We start from the raw sequence: 20,840 nt of genomic DNA on the forward strand, positions 1-20,840 counted from the left end.
ATTACTATGTCTTCTGCTTACATTCTGCTTTATCAATAGGCCACAACTGCAAGGAACTTCCACTGAACTCAGGGAAAAAGTAGCAAAGCCTGGTAGTAAACAGACCTGGGTCTGAATGTCAAATCTGCTGTTTCAATAATAGAAAATTAGGCAGATTGATTAACTTCTAAGTGCTTCATTTTGCATCATTAAGAAGAGAATGGATAACACCTGCCTGACAGGCTTGTTGTAGTTTATGTATAGTGCCTGACACATAGTATATGAATATTAGAAGAAAACTACACATATTTTAAATTTTAAGTATAGCTAATATACAATATTATGTTACTTTCAGGTGTACGACATAATGATTTGACATTTAAATACATTACAAAATGATCACAGTGATAAGTCTGGTAACTGTATGTCACCATACACAATTACTACAGTATTATTGGCTATATTCGTTTTGCTCTGTATTACATCTCCATAACTTATTAAGTTTGTAACTCTTAATCCCCTTCACCTGTTTCACCCAGTTCTTCACACCTCTCCCCACTGGAAACCACATGTTTGTTCTCTGTATCTATGAGACATTTTTTGTCTTGTTTGTTTGCTTGTTTTATTTTTTAGATTCCACATAAAAGTGAAATCATATAGTATTTGTCTTTGTCTGACTTAGTTCACTTATACCATCTAGATCCATCCAGGTTTTCACAAATGGCATGATTTCATTCCTTTTTTTTATGGCTGATTATACTCAGCCATAAAATATAATATTTCATTGTATATTTATCCATCGATAGGCACTTAGGCTGCTTCCATATCTTGGCTGTTGTAAATCGTGCTGCAGTGAACATAGGGGTACACACATCTTATCAGATTCATGTTTTTGTTTTCTTCAGGTAAATACCCAGAATTGGAATTGCATAATCATATGGTACTCCAATCATTAATTTTTTGAGGAACCTTCATACTGTTTTCTATAGTGGCTGCACCAATTTACATTCTCAGAAACAGCACACAAGTGTTCCCTTTTCTCCACATCCTTGCCAACACATGTCTTTAGTATCATAGCCATTCTTACAGGTATGAGGTGATATCTCATTGTGGTTTTGATTTGCATTTCCCTGATGAAAGTGATGTTGCATATCTTTTCATGTACCTGTTGGCCATTTGTAGGCTGTCTTTAGAAAAATGTTTATTCAGGTCCTCTGCCCATTTCTTAATGAGATTGTTTGGGGTTTTTTGTTATTAATTTGTATGATTTCTTTATGTATTTTGGATATTAACCCCTTATCAGATATATTATTTCCAAATGTTTTCTTCATTGAGTAAGTTGCTTTTTCATTTTCTTGATGGCTTCCATTACCATGCAAAAGCTTTTTATTTCGATGTAGTCTCCTTTATTTTTGTTTTTGTTGCCCTTGCCTGAGGATACCAGTCTAAAGAAGTATTCATAAGACCAATGTTAAAGAGCATATCACCTATATTTTTTTTAGGAGTTTTATGGTTTCAGGTCTTACCTTTAAGTCTTTAATCCATTTTAGCTTATTTTTGTATATGGTGTAAGAAAGTGGCCCAGTTTTCTTCTTTTGCATGTGGCTGTTCTGTGTTCTCAACATAATTTATTGAAGAGGCTGTCTTTTTATCATTGTATAGTCTTGCCTTTTTGGTCATAGTTTAGTTGACCATGTAAGCATGGGTTTCTTTCAGGGCTCTCTATTCTGTTCCATTGATCTATATTTCTGTTTTTGTGACAATACCATGCTATTTTGATTCCTGTAGCTTTGTAGTATAGTTTGAAATCAGAACGTATGATACCCCTAACTTTGTTCTTCTTTCTTAAGATTGATTTGGCTATTTAGGGTCTTTTGTAGTTCTATACATATTTTAGGATTATTTGTTCTAGTTCTGTGAGAAATGCCATTGGTATTTTGATAGGGTTTACAATGAATCTGTAGATTGCTTTTGGTAGCATGGACATTTTAGCCATATTGATTCTTCCAACCCATAAGCATGTTATATCTTTTCACTTATTTGTGTCCTCTTCAATTTATTTCCTAAATATCCTATAGTTTTCAGAGTTCAGGTCTTTCACCTTCTTGGTTAAATTTATTCTTAGGTACTTTGTTCTTTTTAGTTTTATTGTAAGTGGAATTGTTTTCTTAATTTCTCTTTGTGATAGATCACTATTAGCATATAGAAATGCAACAGATTTCAGTATATTAATTTTGTATCCTGAAAATTTATTGAATTCATTTATTAGTTCTGATAGTTTTTTGGTGGAGTCTTTAGGGTTTTCTACACTTAGTATCATATCATCTGCAAAGAGTGACAGTTTTATTTATTCCTTTCCAATTTGGATGCTAGGAATATCGGTTCCAGCCAAACTGCGTCTCCGCCCCTCCTACCTGTCTCAATCTGGCTTTTTCTTTTCACTCAGTTGTGGAAAGTCTTTTCTGTTAGTTTTCAGGTCATTCTCAGAGATTGCTGCTCTATATGTAGCTGTAAATTTAGTGTGTCCATGGGAGGAAGTGAGCCCAGGATTTCCTACTCCACTATTTTGTCCTGACTGTCCTATATGTATTTGTATAAATTGTCATGTTGAGAAGATGAAGAGATAGTAGTTCAGAAACAATACCAAAAATAAAAGAAATAAGAAATGTGAAAGAAATTCAAAGAAATGTGAAAGAAATTCAAAGAAATCTGAACTTTCATACAGCATATACTTTACTCAACAAAAACCAGCTGATAGCTTTCAAAATTTTAATGTAGGAATTCTAAAAGTTATGACCTTATGATCTCAAACACAATAAATCTAAGAGAGGCAAGTGCTAAAAGACAGTTGTCATAAACAACAGGTATGGTCACACTAGGGCATTCCAGCTAACTATCAAACTTTGGTCACCCATTTTACTCCTTCCAGTCTCACTGCTTCCATCTTTGTCCTTCTATATTTCATTCTTAATAAAGCTAGACAGATGTTCTTTTTAAAACAATTAGACATTTTCCTTGACTCCAAACCATCTAGTGGCTTCACACTTTATTCAGAATGAAAGTCAAATATACCTTCATAAGATAGACAGCCCTGCCTGATGTTGTGCAAGACGACTTCTCTGATCTGGTAGTCCATTAGTCTCCATCTCACTCATTTTATTTCAGGTGCACAGGCCACCTTGTGTTTATGGAAAAATCCAGGGATGTACTGCCACAGGGACTTTGCCAAACTGTTCCCTCTGCCCCAAACACTCTTCCCTCAGCTACCCAAATAATTTGCTCCCACACTTCAAGTCTCTGCTCAGATGGACCCTTATCAGTTGACTCCCAGTTGCCATTTTCTCTTTGACTTGCTTCATTTCTCTTTGTTCACATATCACTACCTGATATTCATTCATTCATTCATTTATTCATTCATCCATTCATGTTTATTGTTCTTGCCCCACCCACACTACTGGGTAGACTGTGAAAACAAAGGCTAAATATGTTTTGTATTCTCAGTAATTGATACATAGAGTGCCCCAAAACATATTTATTAAATGAAAAATGTGTTTTAATTTTTAATTTAGGATTTCCAGTGTGCTTCTTTGTAACTCCTTCATACCTCCAACAACTTATACTATTTCCATGTACAGTTTTAGGGGGGTTTTTTTAGTAACTTTTAAAACTACAATAGATATTAAAACCCCTAAAAGCTTTAAATTCCTCTTTTTAATATTCTACATTTTAAATACAGAAGTTTTTTTTTAATAATTTAGCTTAATGATTCAACATGAAATTTATGAACAGTTCAGGAGATAGTTCTTTACAGTTAAGATACCTAAAAATTTCATATATATAAACATATATATATATACTCTGACAGTGAATAAGTCTATTCTTCACCTCCTAGAATATCTGAATTCTAACAACTTTGTTTTAAAGTAAATTGTGGTTAGTGCAGTTTCCCAATGAATCTATTATATAGTTTGAATGTAAGTCTGTTAGACTCCCTATATTTATTTAGTAAATTAAGGTACAGCAATAAACCATCTTTATTGCAGGTAATCAACTTTGATTAATAAATATAACCCCTGTACCAATATTTCTTATGCATCCAAAAATACTAATATATTTAAGTAAAATATCTGATAGTAAAAACAAAAATAAATTCTAGGAATTTATATAAAACTTATCACTTCTTTCTTCACTCATTTTACATAACCAGTGCTCTACTAGGTAGCAGGACTCCTCTCTGCACTTAAAGTGCTGTGTGAACTTGAGGCATATACAACTACGGTGAAAATGTTTCCTGCTTTGACCTGCAAAAAATAGTAGTCTCTTGGAGGAGAAAAAAAATTAAAATAAGTAGTTTCAAAATTAGGGTAAGTACCAAAATAGGAAAAAAAAAAATGTTTAAAGTGCGACAAGATAAAGCAAGTAATAGCCCAAAGAAATCTGGGAGGTACAGACTAAAGGTAACATTTACCCTCAGCGGGTATGGAAAGTATTCACCACATAGAAACCTTTGCTTTGAAGGGTGTGGAAACAATCCTTGGTAAAGAAAATGCCTAAAGAAGGTCAATAAAATATTCATAGCTTCAATGATATTTCAATACCAAGTTTTAAAGTATTATCAATAAATAAATAATTTAAATGCTCTTTTTTTTTTCCTTTTTCAAACTCCCTATTTTCAAGCCATTTAAACTCAAGAGATACAATAGGGAATAAAAATGGCTTTTCAATATTCACATGCTTATTTTAGAATAATTTGTAAATAACTGTTCAGCTGCACATATATATAAGGCTAATATTTGCCAGATTGGCAAACTCTTCTTTCTTCTTTACAATTTCATTGCTAAAAATTCACCAGTGTTTTTTTATACATGAAATAAACATTTCAGACTTATTTTCATGAGTAAAGAATTTTTTTTTCACTTGAAACAATTAGGATTTGCTTCTATAGATCACACTGAGTCTGGCAGTAAAGCCAATGCTACAGCTGCACTCACTTCGGTGAATTACTTTTTAACTACCAACAATTCTCTTCATTTGGCTTGTATGACCAGACAAGCATCTGGGAATGTTTTTTTAAGTGGTCTTTCCAAAATAAGATATTTCTTAGCTGTACAAATCTCTTCTTTGTTATTGTTATTTTTAACAGATATAGTTCCATCATTTTTTTCTTTCAATACCACTAAATAAATTTAAGCAGGATTCCACAGCAGCACTCAGTACAGCAAAATCTAAACAAATAAGGTCAGTCAAAGCCTAGTAATTAAATCAGCAAGACTGAGCTCTCCCCCCAGTGGAATTTTAAAGCTGCAACGCCAATTGGCACAACCTGTTTTAGAAAAGTATTTTTGCATCTGCGTTATTTCAGTCATGGAGGTCTGGGTTAGCTTTCAGGGTTGTAACATTTCCACTGCCTTCAACTTCTTCCAGAAAGCTGAGAAATAACTTCCCTGGATAATCCAAGAGGCTGGAAACATCTTTCTTTTTTTGCAACCATGCTGGCCAAACTGAAAAGATAAGAGCTTCAAAAGAGTGCTTTTTCCATCGTAGGGTTTGGAAGAAGAGAGCCAGTCCCACAGAGAGGTTTTAACATCTCAGATACTCTTCTCATAAAAGAGCCTCACACTGTGTCTGTTGGTTACTTCCCAAATCACACTCTGTTATGGAACTTTGCATTCTCTTCTGTTACAAAAGGAGGGCCATTAAGTTCAGCATCTGTCAGTGCTACTCCCTCTTTCTTTATGTATCTTCAGACTGTAAAATAACACCTTTCTAAAAGAAACCATGCTTTTTTTTTCAATATTCGAAAAATATTATATTTGATAAGTCAAGTCCTAATGCAACATGTAATATTTTCTTCAGTTTAATAGTCAAGAAGGCACAGCATCATTTAATGTTTCAAAATCAGGTAAAATTATTTACCATTCAACAGTGAGTTATTGAATTTTTTTATTTGAATTTTATTTATTTATTTTTTATACTGCAGGTTCTTATTAGTTATCTATTTTATACATATTAGTGTATATATGAGTTATTGAATGTTGATCTTTGGCCTCCAACTAATCTCAACAATAGAAACTCAAAATTGTCTCCATTATTAAAAGTCCCAGAACCTTTGGATCCTACGTTCTAGAGGAAAGCAGTAGAAGCCAACAAAAAATAGAAAGAACAGTATTTGGAGACATGTGTAATCAGAACAAGAGAATTAGGTTGGGATTTAAAGCAAGAATATTCCAGAAAAAAACACTAAGAAGTAAGTTTTGTGTATTCAAAGAAGCTAAAAGGATGCCATTATGGCAGAAGCTTAAGGAAATGTATGCCAGGGTAGCTTAAAGCCAGTAAAGAAGGCAAGGGCAGGTCATGATGGGCATTGTAGGCAAGGGCTAAGAATTTGGGGTTTCTTGTAAGGATAATGGAAAGTCATTCAATAGTTGTATATTGGAAAATAAAATATTTTTATTTTAATAAAAATCAATGTGACTACAGAGCAAGGATGGAGTTGGGAAGGTCATATAAATGGTAATATCAGGTAAGAAATGATGGTAGATTGGTTTATATTGGATTGGATTGGATTGGATTGGATTGGATTAGGATAATAGAAATGGATTGAAGAAAAGTGAATGGAAATTTGTTCTTTGCTTTGAAGGTAAATGTTATCAAAATTAGCTGATGATTTGATTAGCTGAATGTAGGATGGTCAGTTGGAATTCTAATTTTGCCTTTAATAGTTATTTGGATGGTAATACAATTTACTAAGACAGAAAACAGATGGGAACAGATTTGAATTAAAGAAGTTCTGTTTTGAACTCATTAATGATGGCTACTGGACTTGAGAGTGAAAATTTTAACTAGTATTAGGAAATTTTTATTTGAATTTACAGATGAGGTGAGACCTGGACATTTAAATTAGGAAGTCATTAATATGTTGATAATATTTAAACTGTAACAGTCGATGAGTTCATTTTGCGTAAGTTAGAGAAATTAAGGGGTTAATGAGGCTCAAGACTAAGCCCAAAGAATCCCAAATACAGTTTGATCCAACAGTGCAGGATCCAGCAAAGAAGACTGGGAAGTAACAGCCAATGAGGTAAATGTAAATTCTTGGAAGCAAAGAGTAGGAGCGTTTGATGAAGGAGTAAATGGTACAGAGAGTTAAATGCTGCTGATAAGATGGAGAAAAAAAAAATGGCTCTGGCTTTTGCATTTGGCAAACAAAATTAGTTAAATGGTAGGACAAATTTAAGATTTTTTTCTTTGTTTTATTTTTGTGTTTTGGGGAGAAAATAGAAATAGGGAAAGAAGTACCTAGAGAGAAATGTAGATTTCAACACTTTACTTTTTCATTTTGTTTAACTGAAATTTTATTCCCATTGATTAGTAACTCTCCATGTCTCCCCCCAACCCCACAGCCCCTGGAAACCATCAGAACTCCTTGATTTTATGAATTTGACCATATTAGATACCTCATATAAGTGGGATAATGCAGTATTTGCCTTTCTATGATTGGCTTATTTCACTTAGGGTAATGACCTCAACATGTATAAAGCTTGAGGTCATTACCCTAAGTGATTTCAACACTTTTTATAATGATCCTTGATGATACTATTTAAAATTAAACATAACCTGAAGTTTTCCTTTACAAGAGAGCAGCTTCAATAGATATCAAAATCACAATAGGAGTAAGTGTCATAGTAACCATTTGCAAAGTATTACTTAAAGTCCTTAAGTAAATGTGTAGTCATCAGTATGGAAATAATTTTATGTCTTAGTTCCTTCAAAGTAGCTGTACTATACTTCAGTTCAACAGTATTTATTGAACGTAGGCTCAGTTCAAAGTAGAAAGCTCTGAAGAACATTCAAAATGTTAGAGCTATGATCTATATTCTTCGCTGACCTATTTCTATTTATGGTATTGCACTTTAATAAAGTCTCAGATTTAACATTGCAGTTTTGCTACCCATAAAAGACACCAAAGTTCTAAGCATAAATATTTCCTCCTCCTAAATATCATAGGTTTTGATTCCAATGAACGTCTTGCACCCCAACTCCATCTTAATCATTCTCTATCTCCAGTCAGCCTCACCCGTGAAAATATTCTCAAAAGTAATAGCATTTGTCCTGCAATGACCACACTATGGCTTTGTTATTTGTTATACGTTGCATCTAAAAGTAAATAAGAGTTTTCATTCTTATTCTGAAATAAATATCATTTCCTGCCGTGTTAAGTGTTTCTTTGACTATATTTTATTCTCAACACTTCCAGTGCAATGAGCCTGGTGCCTATCAGATGAGGGTATTTCTAGCATTAAATTCGGATGTTTTTTTTCCTTAGTCTCCACTAATTTATCCAAATCATGATACATATTGATTTCTTTCACATTTGATGTATGATTTTTCTTACACAGTTTGTGTTTGTTCCTGATTTGTTTTAACTGATTTTGCTCTTTTATTGTTGGGAGAAGAGTTTCCTTCTTTGCCTAATCCCTATCACCTTCCACTTTTTCTCTGTTCTGACTGTGGCTTGGAACCCTTCATTTTGTTTTCCAGTATGGAACGTTTTCTTCATGTTGGGACCATGTATTTTCCCCTTGAAATTTCAAGTTGCTATATGCATGTGTTATTTTTTCATACTGTTTTTTATCTTATCTTACTTTCTTTCAAACTGCCTCTCATACTATGGACTAGATGGCATCTTGACTACCCATCCTGTCTTTAAACACACACATACACACACACACACACACACACACACACACACACACACACACACACACTCTTCTCTCCTGGAACCCTTAATCTTATTGCTCCAGCATGGGCAGAATGCTCATTAGGCTGCTGAAAATCTGTCATCCTGCAAACCCCCACTGCTTCCTATACTGGAGACACTGTTTCCTTTGTCTCATATCTTCCTGTCCTTCATTTCTTCCCTGTGTGCATTTCCCTAATGTACATAGTTGTCTATGTACATTAACTCTAATGTATTTTTAAGAATATATTGAAGTTAAACTTCCAAATCCTTTCAAGTGTGAACGTATATATTTATTCAACCCTATTATTATTATTATTCTTTTGTTTTGTTTTGTTTTGTTTTTTTGCTGTACGTGGGCCTCTCAGTGTTGTTGTGGCCTCTCCCATTGCGGAGCACAGGCTCTGGAGGCACAGGCTCAGCGGCCATGGCTCACGGGCCCAGCCACTCCGTGGCATGTGGGATCCTCCCGGACCGGGGCACGAACCCGTGTCCCCTGCATCGGCAGGCAGACTCTCAACCACTGCGCCACCAGGGAAGCTCTCAGCCCTAGTATTATTGATGAGAAGTTTAATCATTCAAATTTTACAACTTTGTAGGTTACCCATTTTCTCTATGAAAAACAAATTCAGGCTATGCATATTTCTTGGCTGTTCTGGTATTTCACAATGGTTTTTCTAGATGTAGATCTTTTTATTTATCCTGTTTGACAACTCATACTTCTCCCAATTTGAAAACTTTTGTCCTTTTTAAGATCTTGGAATTTTTTATTATTTGGGGGAATTTTTTTCTTTTTTTGTTGTTGTTGTTTCCTTACTTGCACTTTTTAGAACATGTTTTTTTTCAAAATATTGAACTAGTTGACTGTTTATTCATCTTATATTCTTTTTGGTACATAGTGAGCACTAAATACTTTGAATCGATATTTTTATCATTTTGTCCTTTTCTGAGTTATTTCCTTGACATAATATAGCCCTTTTATTGATTTTAATTTTTTTTCTGATGAGCATAGAATATGGCAACTTGATTTTCTAAAATTGATTCAGTCTTCTTCATAAGCTTCTTCTGGATACTTAAGAATAGTTGAGGAAGGGCATAAAAGGTGTAGGACATAAAACAAAAATGTTCAATTTTAAAACAGCCACTTTTAAATACTTATTTTCTTATTTCAGTGGTTAAATTCTATTCTGGACTGATTCTATCTTCCTCTTCCTCTTACCTCACATGTTATGTGGGCACAGAGGTGTGTGGGAAATGGGCTAATGTCTTCTCATACCAGCCAATGCAAGGGTCATGTAGAGCAGCATGAATCCTCTGAGTCCTCACTGTTCTCCATTGTGATGGGGAGAGAATAGGCATGAGTAATCTGTTTCCCCGGTCTGGGGTTTGCCAATGAGGTCTGTGACTGATAACCTCCTGGTTTCTTATCCTGGTATGGCCATGTGTATCTCCCTCCCTGACATTCTCCCTCTCTGGCCTCTGCTTCTCTGACTCTAACCCTTGTACCTCCCTGTAATAATCTTTTTAATTACATGTTGTATAATTCTGTTTATACATTATTGGAGTTGATTAGTTAATATTTTGTTGAGTGAAGTTTTTAAAGAACATAAGACTATCATTTTATTTTTCTCTACCAATCTTAGCTCCAGTTACAATATCTCTGTACCTGGAAATAATATTCCTACCTCCCATAAGGAGCCCAAGACCAGGTTCTAGAAAAAGACATAAAAATTATTTTGATTCTACTGTCTACAAAGAGACTATTTGCATCCACACTGTTATATGGAAAACAGTGTAGAAATACTGAAATAGAATAGGCTTAGAAATAGTTTATTCAAATGATAATTCCACATAAGCCTTTATCAAAATAACTTCTTTGATGTACATTTAGTACCAAAAACCACTCTGAAAGTGTAAAGGAAACCATCCATGTGATTAATTTTAAGCTGAGTATAGTAAGATCCCATGTATTTACTGATTGAGAAAAATACATATTTTATGCTTGATCACTAACAATGTATTCTTTTATTTTAAAAAAATTCTGAGTTACAGACTAAAAAGCATGATTTGCTAGCAGTTCTTAGAACATTGTATTGTGTGAAGGGAAATATTCTATGACATACCTGTGTGATGTATTGCCAGTTTCATGTCAATTATATAAAAGTAAAACTGTTTACAAGTCAAATGATCCCCTTCCAGTTCAAGCTTTCAAACTGTGAATACCATGGGAGGCTTCTTGGCATACAGACTTCTTCCACCTGTTCTTAGATGAAACATAAATGTGAACCATAGGAGGTGTGATTTTCAGTGCTAAACAGAAAACATTTAGGTGATAACTTTGCATGGGAAAACTACCAGTATGACCAATTAGTTGTTGAATACTTTCAATATTTCCCTTTACCAATCTTGAGATTTTGCCTAGATTTCTTGGCCAAAAAAAAAACAAACAAGAAATTCAGTTGTTTAATTTACACATTCGAGGTAGACAAACATAATAGAAAAATTGAGTAAATAATATAGGAGATTCAAGTTAAATAAAATGCTATTGGGGGACTTCCCTGGTGGTACAGTGGTTAAGAATCCGCCTGCCAATGCAGGGGACACGGGTTCAATCCCTGGTTCGGGAAGATCCCACATGCCGCAGAGCAACTAAGCCTGTGCACCACAACTACTGAGCCTGCTCTCTAGAGCCCGTGAGCCACAACTGCTGAGCTCACGTGCTGCAACTACTGAAGCCTGCATGCCTAGAGCCCATGCTCTGCAACAAAGAGCAACTAGAGAAAGCCCATGCAGCAACGAAGACCCAACGCAACCAAAAAGATAAATAAATAAAATTAAGAACATTTTTTTTAAAATGCTATTGGGTTTCATCTTGTTTAGCTTTTTAAATTTGATTTGATTGATTAGAATCTTTGGATTCCAATACATTTTCCTTAATCTACAGAAGCGGGTTTAAAAGGAAATAGCTGAGTAGAACCATGGTAGCCTGAAAGAGTTCATTCATTTATTTCATACATATTATTTATAAGTAAGGATAATATAGGAAGTGGTAAAAATGAGCTGTATGCCACCTTAAATTATTAATGTAAGATCTGTAACATTCAGCACTGAGCGCCTTTTTCTTTTTTTAGTTACACTTTCATTTTATTTATTTATTTATAACATCTTTATTGGAGTATAATTGCTTTACAATGGTGTGTTAATTTCTGCTTTATAACAAAGTGAATCAGTTATACATATACATATGTCCCCATATCTCTTCCCTCTTGCGTCTCCCTCCCTCCCACCCTCCCTATCCACCCCTCTAGGTGGTCACAAAGCACCGAGCTCTGCGTCTGCTTCCCACTAGCTATCTATTTTACATTTGGTAGTGTATATATGTCCATGCCACTCTCCCACTTTGTCCCAGCTTACCCTTCCCCCTCCCCATATCCTCAAGTCCATTCTCTAGTAGGTCTGTGTCTTGCCCCTGAGCGCCTTTTCTTGAACTGTTCCATTCCCTCCATAAGTTTAATAAAGGAACTGCCTTGTTAATAAAATTGATTCAATTGGATTCAGAACTTGGAAGCAGAGTAATATCGAAAGTAATATTTTTCACTGGAAAAAGAACAAAAGATAAAACTTGGAGTTTTTGGTATCTCTCTTGACTTAGGTGTAAAGCAAACCTTAACACAACAAAAGAAACTGATCTAAACAAACAAGAAAAATCTTTAGGAAAAAGTCATGGTAGTATACAAGTCATGGTTTCTGAGACACACCTCCTTTTCTGCACAGTGTGGTCGTTAAACTTTCCTTGGAGTCTGGGATTTACTGTATTTCCCTTATTTCTTAAGCTACTTTAAGAAGGCTTTCTATTACTTGCAACTAAGGGTACTAACATATTTAAGTTTAATCAAGACCCTCATTTTCCTTTGTTTTAATAGTAAATGGCCCTTAATTTTGAGTGCATTTCAAACTATCAAAATAGTAAATTTGTACTTGGAGTATAAATAACTCACTTTAAATATACCCTTAAAATATTACTATTCTTAATAAGTAAAGATAAATCTTTGGGGACCAAATTGACTAAAAGAACAGTCAATACCAGAGCATTATTTGGCTACAGAGTTATTTAAAACAAAAAAAAATAGCTTAATTGTATAAAAACACTTAACTTTTTCAATTTGGATATTTTAAAGAAACTATGCCCAAATATTTGGTGTTAAAACCTGTGATTAACGACATTTTACTACTGAGACTCATTCTTAGGATAAACATTTTAATCATTAATTGCAAGATTTTGGCAACATTTGGAAATAAATATTTATTATGGAAGCATTTGGAAATAAAATGAACTGCTTAATCATGTAAGTTTTTTTTTTAATGATGATAAAGTAAAAGAAATAGATCCATCTGTTAATTATTACTTATAACGGAGGATGGCATGGGTACTTTCAAACACCTGTAATTAACTTTTCTGTGTACTTTAGGGTACTTTAGCATGCTCTAAATAATATGATGCTAAGTTGGAGGACCAAAAACATTACCCAACTATCTAAATAACTCCTGGAATAAATTTGTAAATATACTAATAGTTTCTGTGGGTTTTCCATAAGCCCAACAACATTTCCTTATTTTTATGGTAATGTAACATCACATTTACTTTGTTACCATTTGTTTCCAATTCTCTTCCATATTTTTCATGTAAAGTCAGTTTCACCTGTGGCTCCAGGAATAGAAATATGACCCAGTATTAGATCCTCAGAATAACCATGACCACATGTAAAACAGGTCATGTAACCCAATCAGAAGCTATGAGACACGGTGTCTGCTGTGCTCCTTGGTTGATGTATATAGAGAGCAGATTCTACCTTTCACGTGAGCTTCTAGTCTGGAGAACACAATTGGGAACTACTATTGTGTCACTGCATGCTAACAATGCACATGATACCTTATTTGATTAATATATCAGCCTTAACACCAAAGGAGAGGGTACTAGGGACACACTGGAGCATCTAGGACCAGTTTCACTAAACTGTGCATTTTGAGTAGCATAACTTCAAGTTCCAATTCACTTGAAGAAGTTTATATTGGGTTTTCCTTTTGGTTGTATTTTAAAAATAATATATTGGAAAACTGAGACTCCAAAAACAATGTAGAACCTAAGACATAAATTTATGAGGTCATGAGCTACGTTACCATTTAGGGTATTGGCCTCTTTCACAACTATCCCTCCTTTTTTTTTCCTTTTGTCAGTTCCTTCTTCCAAAGGATTTTACAACATACCCTCCCAAATCATATGCGTATAAAATAGCCTACCTCCTCAACAGTGCAAGTTGTATCTCAGAAGGAAATATGGCTCAACCTGACACAAAGATTTTCAAATTCAGGAAAAACTGAATATAAGACATCTCAGACTATCTTCTGCTTGCAATATAGCTTAAAAAAACCCAAATGAGCAGGAAGTGAAGGAAATGTATAGAAGTGCATGTAGCCTTATAATAAATTTATCTCCCCTCTCTTAATATGTACACTGACCCAGTTTGTTACTTGACACTATACTGTCCTGCCAAATATATTAAGCAACTTCAACGTAATTTCCATGACTTTTGAGACTATGTTGGAAGCAGAAACCATAGGATGTGGAGGGTCTGTTTGTTATTCTATACATGATGACACATAGCTTCCAAGTTTATTTTCTCTGTTTTCCTGCCTTATTCTCCTTCTCTTTCTTATCTTAGACTCCTTTTCCCTGCTGTGTTTACTCTATAATCTTCCAGCAGCATCAGACGGAGATAGAATAAAAATTAAAATTTTATAGTGTGGTAATTAGAGTAACAGGTAGAAAGATGAGTGAATACATGGCACAGTGCTAAATTCTTGCAGATGTTTCTGACTGAATCCTTGCCAACTGAATTTGAAAGCAATGTATGACTGTTTCAGGATGCCGCAGACAATCAGCTCTCCCTTTCTGCACTTTTAAGTCCAAGCTACTTGCAAGCAACATAATAAAATAACTTACATCTCTCCAGTTTATTGAGCTGAGGATAACATTCCGAAATTGGGTGACTTTTTCAAAACAATCTCATTTTAAAACTTTTCAAAAGCATGATTGTGTTATTACAAGTAAATGTAGCCTTTAAATCATAATTATCTGAGTTTCAAACATCTGTTGATAATTAGCACTCTTATTCATACAACACTATTTTTAGTCCAAAATTGCCCCAGGCATTTTGGATTGTGAGATTATCTAGGGACTTAGATAAAAGTATAGATATTCTTAGACCCATCCTAACACTAATACACCAGAATTTACAATGGAGGGTCTTGTAAACATAATTTTATAAGGCTCCCAAATAATTCTATACTCAAGCAAATTTGTGAAACATTGATTCATTCTTGATATAAATTTACAGTCAAAGCCCTCCTGCTTCTACTCTAACTTCTACCCCTGATTAGTAATTAAAATTACCTTTGTTCTTTGGTGAATCTGTTTCTCAGTCTATTCTAGAGCCTACATCTTCTGTCTGTGTCCTTCATATAAATTCTTGTTCCTAGAGTTATACTCCTTTCCCCATATTTTTGTTTCCTTGGTACATGACATGCAGTTATATTGTGAAATTACATTTTGTTTGAGTAGGCTACATGATGTGAGATAAAATCAATTTTCAGCACTCACATATTGCCATTTATTTAGTTTCTCAGCAACTCACATGCTTTTTCCTCCATGTCAGTTTGGGTGCTGGTTGGGAAACAAGAGAAATGTTTTGTAACTCACTTAAGCAAAAAAGGAACTTATTGGAAGGATATCTAGCTGCTCAAAGAATTATCAAAAAGACTAAATAACAATGTTTAGAAAATTGTCAGGAAAAATGAAAGCTAGGCAACGTGACATTTGACAAGTATCATATCACAGAAACTGACTTGTGGATGCTCCCAATACTCCCACTTCATTGGCTTCCAACATCACCTCTACTCTATTCTCCACACCATTGCTGTGATTAGCCATTTATTTTTAAGCTATTCTTTCAATATTAAAGTTCCAAATAAGAGTATTTAAATAGGTGATTGTAGGTCATGAACCTACAACTTTCTAGGAGCTGAAAAAAGTGAGTCTTTATTCTTCCATAGTGTAAGTGGAAGAATAGTTCAGAATAACATAATAGGAGACTGAGTTACAATAGATGGTCTGTTCACATGCTCAGTAATAGACCTAAAATGAATGACTATAATAATCCACAACTTGGCTGCTCAACATACACATAAACCCTTCTTCCTGTACATAAACTTCCAAACCAAAAAAATTTCCCCAAAGAAATATAATGCAACAATTCCCTTTTCAATGCAAATTTCATTCATATATAACCATGCGACCCAAAGGAGGCAGACCTATAAGAAATAAGGATATATTATACAGCACAGAGAAATGTAGCCATTATTTTGTAATAACTTTAAATTGAGTATAAGCATAAAAATATTGAATTACTGTGTTGTACACCTGAAACTAATATATTAATCAACTATACTTCAATTAAAAAAGGGAGGCAGACTCAACAATTCTAAACCCACATGATTATTTCATACAGTTCCAAGTCCAAGATATCTTCAAAATGTTAATTTCTCCTCTAATTCTGATCTATTGCCTAAATATTATCTCCCATATGGGTTAAGTTAAACAGGTAACCAGAAGCAATACACATTCTTTATATATATTTGGGGGAAGGAAGTAATATATATATTAGAAAAAGTAAGTCAGTTCATTTAAAGGATAATTCATCATTTCTGCAACGAATCAAGCCACAGATGGAATTCAGGATTTTTCTTCTCCGTCAACTATACAATACTCCCTTTGATTTCAATCTGTAACTCAACTGGTAAGGTGCTAGGCCATTTTTTTGTAATGTAAACCGTTATTTCTGAATGATTTGAGCCCATGGTGGTACTGCTTTTATACTATTACAATAGCTTTTCCTTAACATTCACCATTATGTGTAAAAAAACAATGAAGTTTTTCTCTTTCTGACTTACTTAACTCTATATGACAGACTCTAGGTCCATCTACCTCACTACAAATATATCAATTTCATTTCTTTTTATGGCTGAGTAATATTCCATTGTATATATGTGCCACATCTTCTTTATCCATTCATCCGATTATGGACACTTAGGTTGCTTCCATGTCCTGGCTATTGTAAATAGAGCTGCAATGAACATTTTGGTACATGAGTCTTTGAATTATGGTTTTCTCAGGGTATATGCCCAGTAGTGGGAATGCTGGGTCGTATGGTAGTTCTATTTGTAGTTTTTTAAGGAACCTCCATACTGTTCTCCATAGTGGCTGTATCAATTTACATTCCCACCAACAGTGCAAGAGTGTTCCCTTTTCTCCACACCCTCTCCAGCATTTATTGTTTCTAGATTTTTTGATGATGGCCATTCTGACCAGTGTGAGATGATATCTCATTTTAGTTTTGATTTGCATTTCTCTAATGATTAATGATGTTGAGCATGCTAACACATATGTATGGAATCTAAGAAAAAAAAAAAGTCATGAAGAACTTAGGGGTAAGATGGGAATAAAGACACAGACCTACTAGAGAATGGACTTGAGGATATGGGGAAGGGGAAGGGGAAGCTGGGACAAAGCGAGAGAGAGGCATGGACATATATACACTACCAAACGTAAGGTAGATAGCTAGTGGGAAGCAGCCGCATAGCACAGGGAGATCCGCTCGGTGGTTTGTGACCACCTAGATGGGTGGGATAGGGAGGGTGGGAGGGAGGGAGACGCAAGAGGGAAGAGATATGGGGACATATGTATATGTATAACTGATTCACTTTGTTATAAAGCAGAAACTGACACACCATTGTAAAGCAATTATACTCCAATAAAGATGTTAAAAAAATAATGAAGTATTCTAAAATAAAATGTGGCTCCATCCAAACTCTGCCATGTTTCCAATCTGTGAAAATCACCCAAACCAACATCAAAATTCCCATTTTTCCCCAAATGGCATTATAATCCCCAAAAGGCAAGTTGCTGTTACCTCTTCTAATTCAATGGAATCATGGATCCACTAGCAGAAACCTGTCTTTGAGGCACTAAAATCTCTAAATTGCACAAGATGTCAGTCCTGGAAATACTAATCCAATATTTTGTGAATGGGTACTTACGAGTAACTGTGGGATTTATCATTACCTACTTCTATGTATTGACTTCTAGACCCATGCAGAATATATTCTACATCTTGCATGTTGTTGTTGACAACTGATACCTGACCACGAAAACTTAACGATTTCTGTGAACGTTGGCACACTGCTGTCCTTACTTTGATGTATAAAGAATACCTCAGTCAAAAGCCATGCTCTATAAAATACTAATGTGGTTTGTCATCATTTAATCAGTGTATGGACTTTGGTACTGGCAGAGGCACAAAGGGGGAAAGTATTTTCAAAACCTGAATGAATATCTGTTTGAAAGGACAACTTGCTACTTTCTCTAAGACGAAAGGGATAAATAAAATTGACCTGTTTTAAAGCTACTCTTTGCCTATTATAAAAGCTTAGGGGCTTGAAGCTGCTTACTTCCATTAGCGAGTTTGGGTACTCAGTGGCAGGAATAACTAAAATAGTTGTAATTATGGGAAGTTCATGCCATCAGTTTTCTGCATAGCCTACTTCTTGTTTGTGAGGTCTTTGTGAAAGCATCACAGTGGCACTTGAAGGAGGCTCACATATATTTCACTTAAGTAATTTTGTGCAGCTGATTATTAAAATTTCCTCTGGAATAATGGCCTTCTGATAAGAATTCACATGTGACATAAATATTGTCACACTCTGGGCCATTATACAAATATCTCTGCAAGAATCCTCATTCTTTTCTAATTTCTCAAACTTGCTTCTTTCATTTCCTTTACTATCCAATAAAATTAACCACACTTGCTATGAATTGCGGAGTATCCTTATCTCATACCTTATCTATTAGTAAACGACGAGATATACCACTGTAAGGAATATCTCCGGGCAAGCCATCCCTTTTTCCCACGGCCTTCAGAACTACTCCTGAGAAGGCTATACTGTCGTCACAGTCCATTTCTTGTTGTTCTACTGGTATATAAGGTAGAATGGTTGATAAAATGTTATTTTCCACCTCCTTTGCCAGATGATCAAGGAAAATTCCTTATAAGAAAATTGTGAGTTGAGGAAGAGGCACTTACCTGGTAGGAAAAATCATGGTAGGAAGGTTAATGATCTGATCATGCTACTTTTTTGTGCATATCAGAAAATGACATATACACCTCGAGTGCTATTTTAGGATGATGTGCACCCGAAATTATGTCAATTCAACAAAAGCAATTCATGAAGAACATTTAGAATCATACGATAATGTGGTAACCATTCAAGGTTTTACCTTTAGTACTCTCTCATGGCCTATTACCAATCTAAAGCCATTTCTGAAAAATGATCATGGTTACATGCAAAAGATGGCATGGTCTTCCTTTGAGACTAAAAAAATCTCTACTTTGGTTTCCAAAAGTAGTTTGTTATAACCTCTGTAGAACATTCTGAAATGTCATAAATGCTTGAGTAGTACTCAGTTTGCTGGGTCAAAGAGGCAAATGACAGACTCACTGAGGTTTCATAAAGAGTCAACTAGAGAAGCTTATCTTGCTGTCGGTCTCTTTTAAGTTTGGCTGTCTTTCAGACCACAAAATGAACAGATTAAACAAACCTCTGTGTCTCCTTTTTAGTGGTAGTGAGAAAAAGGTGTAGCAGTTTATTCCCTGATGTGGAGGAATCATATAACCTTCCTTGAATGGAAGGCCTACATATTTTGTGGAGTACATTTTCCCCTCTCTGATGAACATATCACCATGTCATTTAAATTACTTGTTAATTTGAACTCTACAGTCCTATCAGCACGATGTTATTAGTATAGTGAGTCCATGTGTTGACATCCTTTGGAATGAGGAGACACTAAAGATCCCGAGTACTAGAAAGTGGTACCAAGTTTCAGATGACCTAACCCTAGGGAAAGAAGTTAAGGTACATTGGTGTACCTACTAGGTTAAAGCAAACAGATTGTGATATGCTGTGTTTACAAGGATAAAGGGAACATGCTGTATCAACAGGGGGATGTAAGTTGATAGGGAATGAATTGATTTGCTCCAGAAAGACCTTCTCTAGAACAGAACAGGCCATGATTATGGGTTAATACACTGTCATCCTCCAAGACTTCTTAGATTTCAGTTCAGACCAAAATGATTTGAGTTAGCTTATAATAGCAATCATCATCCTCATGTATTAAAAGCCTCTAAATTCCTATGATTCTGACAAGGATATGTAATTGCTTTTGATGAACTATTTTGGTAGTGAGAGGGAGCTCCAGAGGGAGTGCTTAAGTTACTATAAAATCCTTTACTCCTCAGAACAAGGAATCAGTGCAATGATAAGGACATTATGACAATTCCTGATGCTTTTATGATTTTACACCTAAAATTTGCTACTATTGCAATTAGATGGGTTCAGGATTTTAATGAGTCAAATATATGTGTTGGCCTCAGGTCAAATTCCATTTATATACCTTTTCTTCTATAAGTCTATATTCTAACCAGTTGACCACTGTGATATTCTGGATATCCAGTAAATGTTAGCTCAGAGCAGACACAGCAGATTTTCAAGGATCAGATTCTTTTCTGATTCTTGAAATACATTTGTTTTTCTCTTTCCCAGTGCTTAGTTTTCTTGGTAAAATACCATGATAATTTTACATAATCTTGGGAAAAGATTCACAGTATGGTTTTTCTGTTGTTATTTTAAGGTCTTCTCTCAAATATATACTCTATAGCTATATGATATTTATATATGTGATATATACATACATAATATTTAATAACGTAAAGCAGCAACTTCTGCTTGAAAATAAATACTGTATATGTTAGAATATGTTAGAATGCAACTTTCGGTCAGATGAGGCAGAACCAAAAGAAATTTAAATGATTTACACACGGAGGGTACGCTAGGAAATATTTCATCTTTAGGGAATAGTAAGATGTGACAAATAAGTTGGGTCAAAAAAATGTTGAGAGATTTCTGCTTTCAGTAATGATGGAGTAGATGGTGAGAAATAACTCCTTGCTGA

The sequence above is a fragment of the Pseudorca crassidens genome, chromosome 18 (assembly GCF_039906515.1).
Source record: "Pseudorca crassidens isolate mPseCra1 chromosome 18, mPseCra1.hap1, whole genome shotgun sequence".
NCBI classification, from domain to species: Eukaryota; Metazoa; Chordata; class Mammalia; order Artiodactyla; family Delphinidae; genus Pseudorca; species Pseudorca crassidens.